The sequence below is a fragment of the Amborella trichopoda genome, chromosome 7 (assembly GCF_054954075.1).
Source record: "Amborella trichopoda isolate Santa Cruz 75 chromosome 7, AtrichopodaSantaCruz75HAP2 v2.0, whole genome shotgun sequence".
NCBI lineage: Eukaryota > Viridiplantae > Streptophyta > Magnoliopsida > Amborellales > Amborellaceae > Amborella > Amborella trichopoda.
The window spans coordinates 798,483-811,721 of record NC_142342.1 but is presented as its reverse complement, the minus strand read 5'-3'; positions in this window follow the sequence as shown (position 1 = coordinate 811,721).

Below are 13,239 nucleotides of genomic sequence, written 5' to 3'. Positions count from 1 at the left end.
GCTTAATCCTTCAACCATAATAAAGGGGAACTCAAAGCAGTTACCACTATTGCAAACTGCAGCATATGATAATTTATAATTTATAATCATTTTACTGCATCCGCCGTATTTAGGACTTGTATTGTTTTGCTAAAATACTTAGTAGGAACGAGTCCTTCGTTTATATAATTTAAATCCGCTCTCGAATCTATTAGAGCAATAGTTCGAAAACTATATTCTTTCTAAACAGCTATTTTTATTGTGGTAAACCACTTTTGAGTGATTACCTTATCAAGAAGACTAACATAATTAAAATCTTGTATTGTATTCATATCGGAAGATTCTAGTTCATCAACCTTTTTAGGAATAGATTCTTCTACCTTAAGGGGCAGAGGATTCTTGTAATTATTTATAATATTGTTGAATTCTATTTCGTCATCAGTATTGACAGGACTTTTTTCAATAGGGTTAGAGGCTAACTCTATAATCTGGACTCTATTTTTCAGATTTATTAGTTCATTACAAACCTCATTTATTTCTTGTCTTAGGTCCGAGAGGGAAGGTTCTTTATAGTTATTATTTTTATTTTCAACTCTTCTAAGAGTATTTGCAAAACTATAATCTTATTGAGTACGTACAAGAGGAGGAGAGGGTTTTTATTCATTTTAACTATATTTATATACTGGACCAGAGCTTCTCGCTTAGTTTCTGGATCAATTATTTTATCGATTATATCTATAATTAGGTTTTCTTCTTTAGTAAGGGTATTACAAAAACATTCGGTATCAATATCATCACTGTCAGAGTCTGAACTGCTTAAAGTTAAATCTTCATCCCTAATTTCTCCTGTAAGTATTTCAATCTCAGAATCAGAAGAAGTTTCAGAAGTTTCTTTATTAATTTGTAATATATTGAAAAGTTGTTCCTTAATATCATCATCTAATTGTAGAGCATCTATTTTTTTCTTAACTCTACACTTATTTTTATAATGTCCTATTTTGGCACAATTATAGCAAACATGAATTCTCCTATTTCCTTTAAAAGCAATATTTTTTGGGGCAAATTTTTTAGAGAATTTATCTTTGATAGAAGTTCTCTTGAATCTGGTCTTATTGGTATATTTTTTATTTTTGTATTTTCTCTTATCTGAATCCCTAGAAGAATGTAGGGTATTTAAATCCAAATTGTTTGCAAAAATCCCCTAGTTCTTTTCTCCCAATCATTTTCTGTTTATCAAGCTGCCTTTTTAATTTCAGATCTGTACAGAAAGCAAGGCCTTCTGCACAAATTTTGGCTGACAATTCTCCTAGTGTATATAAAGAGTATGGGATTATTCCTCCATGTTTATGTTTTAGCTGTATTTTAACCTTTTCAGCAAAAAGATGAGGTAAGCCAGAAATGAATTTTTCTTTCCAGTGATCGGACTTACTGTCTTATCTAAAAAGGAGTCTGGAGAATAATACATCTTTGTACTACTTATAATGGGATAATGTTGGGCACCTTAAATTAGAAAGCAAGTCTTCTGATCTAGTATCTAATAAAGCAATACTTCCTACAAAGTGGAGAGTAATAGTATATATTAAAGTATTGACTACATTACTTTCATTATTTATTATATCTTGACCAAATTCATTTTTAACCTCCCATTATTTTGCGGCAGTTAATATTTCATTTTTTGTATTTTCATCCATGTGGAAATCCCACCAACCTCTTAGTCATCCTGTAAATCCACAAATAATGGCTTTGGCTATTTCTTGGTCTTGGTTTCCACTTATCTTACAAGCAGTAACATACATGGTCATATGTTTCATAAGATCAAGAATCTGGTTTTCAGACATGCCATAAATATTTCAATTTACAATAGATCTTCCAGAGTAAGATATAGAACTTGTAATTAAATCTTTTTCAAACTGAAGATCTACCGGGGTAAGCCTAGGATAATACATTCTTATCTGAGAAGTAGGCCTAAACTCTTTCCCATAGTCTATTCGGTTTATTTCAAGACTTTCTGTTTTAAAGGCTTGTTTTATTTTATCAAGTTCATTATTAAGAAAGGGTTCTGTTTGAAGGACCATAGCTCCTTGGTCAGAACTAGCTCCCTGTTCTTTTATATTTAGCTTTGCTAATTTTTTAATTAGCTCATTTACTAATTCTTTATTATTATCCTTCTTTTTTATAACTTGAAGGCTGAATGGGCTTTTATTAATTGGTTGGAGGGGTTCAAACAGTAAAGCTTGTTTCCCTTCAAATTTCGATCCACTGGGTTTTCCCGTGGTTTACTTATTATATTTTCAATCCTAGTTGTCTGCCTTCCAATGGTTTGTAAGCGGAGATTGGTATAATTGTTTTGGTCAATTAGATGTGGAATGGCATCTATTTTATGTGTATGGTGATCAGGTTCTTTTGGAGCAATTTTATAAGGCGAAGCCTGAGCTTTGGGTTTATCTTCACATATCCCTCTCATCTGAAGCCTTTTTTCAGGGGAATGAATAGATTGTAGTTCTTCCCCTTGCATAGTATGAAAAGTTTGATACTGATTTTCAACCATTTTAAGACTAAATTCTGGGATTTCAATATCTTTTTCGTTTAAGATACATCTTAACCATTAAAAAAACTTTATATTCCTCCTTTGTTTTACTATGAATTTATTGAATTTCATATGCAAAGTATCTAATAGGTTTTGGGGAAATTCAGCTAAGTATCAATCCCGGATGTTCTTGTTTTCATCAGACAGGAAGTCTTGTTTTATCTATTTTTTATCTATTTTAAATATTTTTTCCTCTTGGAGAGTAAGGATATTGAAATCTAAGTCGGGAGGTGTTGGTTCCTTATCTGGGGAACTAGGTTCATATATTCTATATACTGGTTGTTGAATTTGATTATTCGTTTTAGTCAGTCATTCGACTGTTGGTCTCCTATAATTTTGCTCATGTTCTGTCTGCGGAACAGAAGAGCATCTTGAAGGAATTCTATAAGGGCCTTCGAAAATATTTATTCGAGTCCGTCTGTTTGAATTAAATTGTATTTCTATATCCCCATCTGGGTATTCTATTATTTGTTCCAGTTCTCTATTCACTAGGGTTCTAGACTATTGGTTTTCACAGTGTAGAGATCATTTTTCAAGAAGTCTAATCTGAGACCAAGCCATAGATCTTGGTATAACAGTATTAGATTTTTCCATATTAGTTTGGAAAAACACCATTTGCGCTTTAGTATCCATCTGAAGTGCATTTGGGCATAAAGTGTTCATCACTTTATAGCATATCGTATAAACTAGAGCAATATTTAGGGATCCTGAATCCATATCGAACCCTTGGGTTTTTATATTTAGGGTAAGAACTTTCAAGAGGTTAGGATCTGTTAAAGCCACAGAAAAATTGGGGAAACAATTGAAGTATATAGGACCGTTGCAAAGGCTTGATTCTACTATTCCTAGTAGAGAATCAGAAAATTTATTATGTCGCTCGTCCCTTAGACATAAAAGGACCGAGTTATTAAAACCAATTCGAGTAAGTGGTTTTATAGCAATTTGGACAAGTCCTATATGCAAATATTTATAACTCTTATTTTTGTGGTCTTGTATCATCCGATTGGAAAGAAGTTGAAAACTATTCTGCTCATTGGTAATATAAATACTTTGCTCTACAGTTTTAATGGAAAAACTTGTTTTAAATTCAAAAGTGCCTTTTCTGTAAACATCTGATGCTGGAACTTTAGGAATATTCCAATTCTGAATTTGTTTTTCTATATTATCTATAGTTATCTCTTCTTTATTTCTTAAGCGTAGTGTACTATTAGAAGGAGAAGTTATTCTATTGGACAGAGTCATAAGGAAATTTGCCATTTCTAATAATTATTGATTACTGAGTCAGTCGGAAACAGTTCATGTACCTTTCGCGACTCTTCCTGGTCTATCAGTAGTTCAGGTCACGACGACTTTTAGTATCGATCTTATTATCTTTGTGGGAAATTTCTTTAAGTTTCTTAACTCTAGAACAGTCTTTTATTACAGTTCACCACTGTAAAACTTTGGCTCTAATACCAGAAGGCTCACATAAGCAACAAATAAGCAAAATATAACAACAAAAGGCTTTTTAAATAAAAGATGACAATCTTGCAAAGATAAATACTATTAAGCAGAAAACACACAAAGGAGTCGATATATTAATGATAATCCAATTCATATAAATAACATACTAGAATTTTATATAAATAACTATTTTAAACTGCATGAGAAAAGAAAAACAAATAACTTACATATGACACTTGCAGAAACTGGAAAAGAGCTTCCACTCGCTCGGACAGTAGTTGGTTAACAAGTCCCAGTGACAATCACACATGTAGCACACTTCCCTTACTATCTTAGATACACAAGCACTCTTATCCTTTTATAAAAATGTGATCTGGTTGGCCAGATACACCACCAAATATACAGTAAAGAAAGAGAGAGTAGAGTTGTAGAGAGAATTTAAAGAGAGAGAGAGTATTGAGGAAAACTTCAGATGCTCCTGATGAATGATCTCCTTGCTCCTTTTATAACTTGTGGATGCCAAAATTTTATTTCAAGTCCGTTGGTGCTGGATGGGACCAAAGGGTGTCGATGATGCCGGATGGAACCTAAAGGTGTCGGTGATACTGGATGAGACCTAAAGGTGTCGGTGGAGAAAGGTATTGTTGATGTGAACAGGAAAAGGTGAAAGATGTTGTGTGTCGGTGGAGAAGGATGTTGTTGATGTGAACAGGGAAAGGTGAACAGATGCTATCAGTTACTATTTTGGTAACTTTTTACTATGTTGTTGGCAGTTCAGGACTCGTGTGCTTTTCAGTTTGTAGTCGTTCCGTCCTGTGTATTGTGATATCTTTTATTGTGATATTCCGAAATCCATATCGTCGTTTTCTTGCTCATAGGTTTCTTCATTCTAAGTTGACGTAGACATGGCATCTTCTTCTTCATCGAATATTTGTAGTAACTTCTTTTTGAGTTTTTCCCTGGTTGCAGTAGGGTTTTGTTGGCGAAGTTTATTTACATAGTCTGCCATATTTACTTCTGTATCAGGGGGTGAAAATGGTACCTTTCTCATTTTTATTTTATCAAGGTTTAGGGCTTCATTTTCGTAAACATCCCACCATTTTATGTATATTTGTCTGCCTAGTTCAGGAATATATTCCCAGTTATTTGTATAATCATCTAATATATGGTAAGACCATTTCATGATCCATGGGATTTGGTATAAAGCCATAAAATACATATGGAGATTTATTTTGGGATTATTATTATTGTGATCTATGAACTTCCTTTGGGAAGCTTGAATATTAGGTGGCGGTATTTCTGTTCTAGATCCCCACAATTGGAACTAGTTTTTGAATCAATTTGGGAAATCTCTTATCACTGGTATTTTTATTTATATGAACCATGTATGGGAATTCATGTTATTTTGAAAAGCAAAGGCTTCATGCCATGCTTTAATGTATTCAAAATATTGATAATATTTATTGTTGACACCTTCATTTTATAATTTTCTAGGTTTCAAAGGGATTCTTTGTATGAAATTATTTTCCTTATTTGGAATTTGGAATATGCTATCATATTACTATTATTTTTATAAAAATGGACTAAGGTAATAGATCTTGTTTCAAGGAAAATGGTTTCATACCATTCTCGGCTTTTGTCTCCATTATTCGGGTGTAGGTGGTTATTCAAATATATAGCAGCTATTTGACATGGGTCTTTGGTTTTATGATTATCTTCTATTATAGTAATGGTTATGAAAGAGGTTTCTATAAACCTACTCTTTTCTCCAGGTGTATTTATAGCTATTGGTTCAGGAGAAAACGTCATTTCCTGAGTTTGTTTTTTTGACTATTTGTTTTGGGGTTATTGGTGATGATGATGTTGCCAAAGCTTTACTTGGCACAAGAACTATTTCCATTTTCCTTTTTTTTGCTAAACTCCTCTTGTACCCCCTGCAAAAACTCGCGAGTTAAAAAATCAGGAAGGTAATTAGTGGTGCCTTTAATATGTTCAACCTCAAATTCAAAGGAATAGAGTATACCTTGCCATCAGGCAAAAATTTGTTTGCAGACAAGGTTTTTGACATCTTTAAAGAGTATGTCTTTTGCAGCTTTACAATCGGTACGAATTAGGAATTTTTGATTGAGTAAATCACTCTGAAATTTTGTGACACACTGGACAATAGCTAGGAGCTCTTTTTTAATAGTGGAATAGTTTTGCTGGGTCGGATTCCAAGCCCGTGAAGTAAAACGAACCAATTGTTCAATATTAGAAATTTTTTGTTTTAATATTCCTCCCAATCTTATTTCTGAAGCATTACATTCAATTATTTTGAAAACAGTGGGATCAGAGAGTGTAAGGCAGGGTAATGTTTTAGCCTTTCTTTTTATTTTTCTTATTGCCGAAGTGTGGACATCAGTCCATTCAGGAGGATTCTTTTTAATCTTTGAAATAGTGGCTTAGCGTCAATTGCTAAGTTTTTATAAAAATCGGCAATATAATTAAGACAATCAAGAAATCGTTGAAGTTCAGTCTTATCTGTTATTACATTTGGAAATTAATCGGTAAAATCAATGGCTCTATCAATAGGGACTATTCTTCCTTGGAAAACATTGTGTCCTAAAAATCTTACTTTTGTTTGGCAAAGGCTAATCTTTTTGGCAGAAACCACTAAAATAGCTATTTTAATCGCTTTGACAAAAATATTTATATGTTTAAAATGTTGTTCTAGATTTTCAGAGAAAACCAGGATATCATCAATATAAACAATCATAAATGTAGTATAAGGATTAAAGATATCATTAATAATATTTTGAAATTCTGAAGAAGCATTTTTGTTTTTAGTCCAAAAGGCATAACATTCCATTCATATTGTCCAAAAATAACATTAAAAGCAGTTTTATATCGGTCTTTCTCAACAATTTGGATCTGCCAGTACCCAGACTTAAGATCAAATTTAGAAAAAATACAAGCATTGACAAGTCTGTCCAATAGATCCCTTTTATTGGGAATGGGATATCTTATCCACCTTAAGGCTTTATTAAGTGGCTTATAATTTATAACTAATCGTGGGGCCCCTCGTTCTATCTCAGAAGCCTTCTCAACATAGAATGCTGAACAACTCCAAGGAAAAGAGCTTTTTCTGATAAGCTTCTGAAGTAACTCAGTAATTTCTTTTTTACAAATTTCCAAAAGTCTAAGGTTCATTTGATTTGGTATAGCTTTTGTAGGAATTTTCTCTTCACTAAATGGTCCTATAGGACTTTCTCCCACCATATGTGTAGGACCCTAAAGGATCACCATTAAATTTGGCACAGATCTATAGAAAAGTCAAGTCCCACTAACTTTTCTAGAGATTTGTACCAACTTTAATGGTGATCCCAAAATAGAAATGATCATATCGGACTTTCTCCCACCCATGTGTGTAGGACCCCAAAGGATCACCATTAAATTTAGCACAAATCTATAAAAAAGTCAAGTCCCACTAACTTTTATAGAGATCCATGCCAACTTTAATGGTGATTCTTTGGGGTCCTACACACATGAGTGGGGGAGGGTCCTATAAGATCATTACTCTATATATATATATATATATATATATATATAAGCTGAAACACATTTCTACGCAGTCTATCTACAATATGCCAACTTTAATGGTGATCCTTTGGGGTTCTACACACCTGGGTGAGGGAACGTCCTATAAGATCATTACTCTATATATATATATATATATATATATATATATATATAAGTCTTCCCAACACCTATAAGCAAAAATGAACATTGATTTTGCTCACCCTCATCAGTGTCCAAAGTTCATCGCACGATCACGATTTTTCCGTAGTGTTTTACTTTTTATTTTATTTCTACAAATCATAATAACCTGAAATTTGGAGCATATGTACATCTTCGTGAGGCACAAGTAATAAAAATATATAAAAATAATAATTTGTGAAAACAATATTAACCAAAATACCCCCGAAACTTTTTGGGGGTATTTTGATCAATTTTTTCATGTAAAATATTTTTTTGATATTTCTCATAGATTCGTCTACTTTTTATGAACACACGCTCCAAAATTCAGCTCATTCCGATTTGTAAAAAAAATAAAAATAAAACACTACCGGACAATCGTGACCATGCAATGAACTTTGAATGGTGATGAGGGTAGGCGAAATCACTGTTCATTTTCGCCTATAGGCATTTTGTACTATCTTCTTTGTTATATATATATATAACAATTGTTTCATGCAAGCTGAAATGCATTTTCTACAATATGTCGTCTAGAGGTATAAGACATCCATCTTAAAGATTGATGCAAATAGCTGGTTCATCTGAAAGCAATTGTAACTAACAATCCAAATGCTTTTTTAATATAATTATTGTTTTCAAAAAAAAAATCATATTCATGGTCTCCAAGTTAAAGATTATATATTCTCTAAAAATTAAGATCAATTTATATTTAAAAACTATACTTATTGCTAAAGCCCGAATTTCTACAATATGCGAGCTCGACGCATGCTAACCGCATCCATATATATATATATATATATATATATATATATATATATATATATATATATATATATATATATATATATATATATATATATATATATATATATATATATATCCGTGGTGATACCGTCATGGACATGTTGGATATGTGACAGTAAAATATTCACACGGAAGCGTCACGGACATTACACCGTCTGTTGCGGGTCCATTCAATAAACCGCCACCACATAGCAAGTACCTAGCAGGGCGAAACTAACCCACAATGGAAGGCGCAATATCCGTGACATTTCCGTATGAATTTTTACTGTCACGGATCTAACATGTCTGTGACAGTATCGCCACAGACATGCTAGGTCCGTGACGGTCGTTTTATCCGCGCTGTCCGATTTTTTCAGATGGTGATGAGCCTATAAGCTATATATATATATGGGGAAAGTTTATATAAGGTTGCAATCTTAAAATGTAGAAATACATATGCACCTCAAACATCTATCGGAAATATTGTTTTAATGTTGAAAAAATCCTCTAATCGATCACCTCGACATCAAGATGTATGAATATGAAAAAAAACATTTTTGAGTCTCGAAAATAGTGCATCTTGCAGCACATTATTTAGACCGTCCATTTTCAAGATTTTCGTATATTCATAGATCTACTTGATTTTAACCATTTTTAAAATTTAAAATTTTCTAATTAGGTATGAAAATGGATTCCAATATAATACTAAGTATTTTTACAACAAAATTACATGTTATAATAAAATTTTAAGGTGCACCTTAATTGGATTGTTTAAGGTTACAACTTTATAGAAACCGCACCCTAGATATATATATATATATATATATATATATATATATATATATATATATATATATATATATATATATATATATATATATATATATATATATATATATATATAAAAGACACTTCAAAATGCCTATAGGTGAAATTCTACAGTACTTCACTTATACATCATCACCGTCCAAAGTTCATCACATGGTCATAGTTGTTTGGTATTATTGTACTAATCATATTTATCTAAAATTTGGGACGTGTTAACATATGACCAAGTCGCAGGAAAATAAAATATTAAAATAATAATTATTATAAAATAAAATGATAAAATTACACCTAAAACTCTATAGGGGTATTTTACATAATTTTTATCATTCAAATTATTTGTTTTATATTCTATTCATGTGCATCTCATTAAGGCCCACATACTTAAAAAATTTCAAATCATTATAATTTGTAAAAGAAAATATTAAAATTCAAAGACTATCGTACATCTATGGCCGTGTGATAAACTTTGAACGGTAATAAAGCCGTAGGTAAAGTACTGTAGAATTTCACCTATAGGTGTTTTGTAGTGTTTTCCATTTATATACATATATATGAAAAAGTTTATATAAGGTTGCAACCTTATAATGTAGAGCTACGAATGCACCTCAAAAATCCATATGAAAAACTAGTTTTAATGTGTATGACCATGAAAAATAAAAAGATTTTAAGTCTCAAAAATAGTGCATTTTACAGCATATTATCCACACGGTCCATTTTCAAGATTTTCATGTGTTTATAGATCTACTTGATTTTAACCATTTTTAAATTTTAAATTTTATAATTATATATAAAAATAGACTTTGAGATAATCCTAAGAACATTTTACTTCAAATTTATATACCATGATAAAATTTGAAGGCACACCTTACCTCTACAGCTATAGATGCATCTGTATGCCAACTGCACCCATATATATATATATATGCTAGGATTAGCCCACTAGCTCATATGAACATATGAGCTCAATGGCCCAGATTGAATATGGGTCGATCTGATAGTCACAACCTCATTTCGTATTTGAATTTTAACTGATTTTTTACAAATCTAAATAATTTGAAATTTTAGACATGTGTTCTTTACAAATGGGATAATCTAATAAAAATATCAAAAAAGTATTTTGGAAGAAATAAATTAACCAAAATATCCCGAAAAAGTAGGTTATTTCAGTCAATTTATTTTTACAAATTATTTTTTAAATATTTTTATTAGGTGTGCCTTGATGAAAAAAATGGACGTCTAAAATTTCAAATCATTTGGATTTGTAGAACAAAAAAATTAAAATTCAAACATGAAATAAAATCGTGACCATCAGATCGATTCATATTTAATCTGGGCCATTGAGCTCATATGTTCAGATGAACGAGTGAGCTAATTCTCAACATTTTCCTCTATATATATATATATATATATATATATATATATATATATATATATATATATATATATATATATATATATATATATATATATTTTTGAGAAGTATGTTGATCACTGACTCTTTTGATAATAGCAGAGAAATTATATTCATCTGGATTTTTGATAATAGGTGATTTTGATTTGTTTTTGGTAATATTGATAAATTGGGTGATGATAGCTCTTTTTTCCTCGGGATCAGTTATTTTATCTATAATGTCTAATATAAAATTATCTTCCTGTGTGAGTGTGAGAACATTATATTGAGGTAAAGGACAACTACAATCTTCTGATGATTCTGTAGTAGTCTCAGTATTGGTAGAAGAACTATCTGAACCTATAAAATCAAGATCATTACTATCTATTTCTTCAGTGTAAGAACTACTAGAAGTAGAGGAGGAAGAATCATATGATATTATATTTTTTAATTTTGCTTTAATTGAATCATCTATATTTAATGAGTCTATTTTCTTTTTTAATTTACATTGGTGTTTATAATGTCCTACTTTACCACACTTATAGCATACTGGGAGTTTGCTTTTTCTCTTTGTATTAGGAGAAAATTTTTTGATTAGTTTTCTTTTTGATTTTTTATAATATTCCTTATCCTTATTTTTCTTTACAATATCTGATCTCAAAAAAGAGATCAAAGAAATAAAATCCGAAATAGTACAATTAAAAGGAAGAATTCAAATATTAGAATTACAACAAATGTCTCAACAAGATTCTGAGACAGAAGAAATAGAATTCAATGATTTGATAACAGATAACCCAATAGAAACCACTGGTCCCATAGAGACTAGTAAAATACCAACAGTCCCAATTCCTTCAGTTAATTTAATAAATAAAATAATAGTACAAAAATGGTTTGTCAAAGTCAAAATCATTGTTGCTAAAAATTATAGTTTTGAAACATCAGCCCTTATCGATTCAGGAGCTGATCTCAATTGTATAAACGAAGGACTTGTACCTTCCAAATATTTTGACAAAACTACTCAAATATTAAATACAGCAGATGGTAGTCGGTTATTTATTAAGTATAAATTATCCAATGCCTCTGTATGATTGGCTTTAATATATTTCTCTTTCTTGTATTTTTTCTTTTTCTTTTTGACATAGTCAGGCATATTTTTTCTATCTAAGTAATATCCAAATTGCTCACAAAAGTCTCCAAGTTCTTTTTTCTTGGTGAGCTTTTGTTTGTCTATTTGTCTCTTTAATTTCATATCAGTACAGAGGGCTAAGCCTTCTGCACATATTTCTGCGGAGAGTTCTCCGAGTGTATATGATGAATATACTATTATTCCATTGTGTTTTTTGCGAAGTCTTTCTTTGACTTTTTCCGCAAATAGATATGGAAGACCAGCTATGAATTTTTTCTTCCAATGGTCTAGCTGGCAATCTTCACGTATTAAAAGCCTTGAAAAGAATACATCTTTATACCATTTATAATGAGAAAGGGTAGGACAGCGTAAATTAGATAGCAAGTCTTCTGATCTTGCTGCAAGTAATGAAGTACTGCCTACAAAATGTAAGGTAATTGTGTATATCAAGGTATTAACAGCATCACTTTCTGTATATATAACTTCTTGGTTTTGTTCATTTCTTCCAGTCCATTGTCTTGTATTGTTTAAAATCCTTTGTTTGGTGTCATCATCCACATAGAAGTCCCACCATCCTCTTAACCAGCCTGTGAAGCCATTTACTATGGCTTTGGCGACTTCTTGGTCATGGTTGCCTGCCATTTTATTTGCAGAGGCATACATGGTCATATGTCTCATGACATCTAGTATTTTGAGTTCAGATAACCCATCTATCTGCCAATTAACTATAGATCTTCCAGAATAAGATACTGCCTGTTGTATTGAATCTTCTTCCATTTGTATATCAACAGGAGTGGGTCTCTTATGATAGGGTAAGGCTGTTATGGGTTTCCAGTATTTTCCATAAGCTATTTTATTAATGGTATCCATTAGAGGTGTAGTATCCATAAATGCTTTTTCTTGATTTTGGATTGTATCCTCTATTATGGGTTCTTCTTCGGTGATCATCATAGTTTCATGCTCAGGTATGACAGCTTTACCTTTGTCAGATGACTCAGGTATCTGTGAAGTGATGGTAGATGGAGGAATATGGATTTGAGGTGAAGGTACTCCTTTCAAATCTAGTTGGGATAATTTGGAGATTAACTGATCCATAAGGGATTTATTATTTTCTCCAATGTGGAATTTATTCTTATTTAACTCAGGTGGTTTAAATAATACTGATTTAGGAATGGGAGATATAGTAGATTTTTCCTTGGATACGATTCTTTCTATTCTTTCAGTTTGCTTTCCAAGGGATTGTAAATATAGGTTTGTGTAATTATTTTGTTCTACAATATGGGGTATATACTCTTGTTTTTTATTGATTTCTTTAGGTATGGCTTTATATGGTGTAGCCACTATATCATAGAAGGAGGAAGAGTGTAC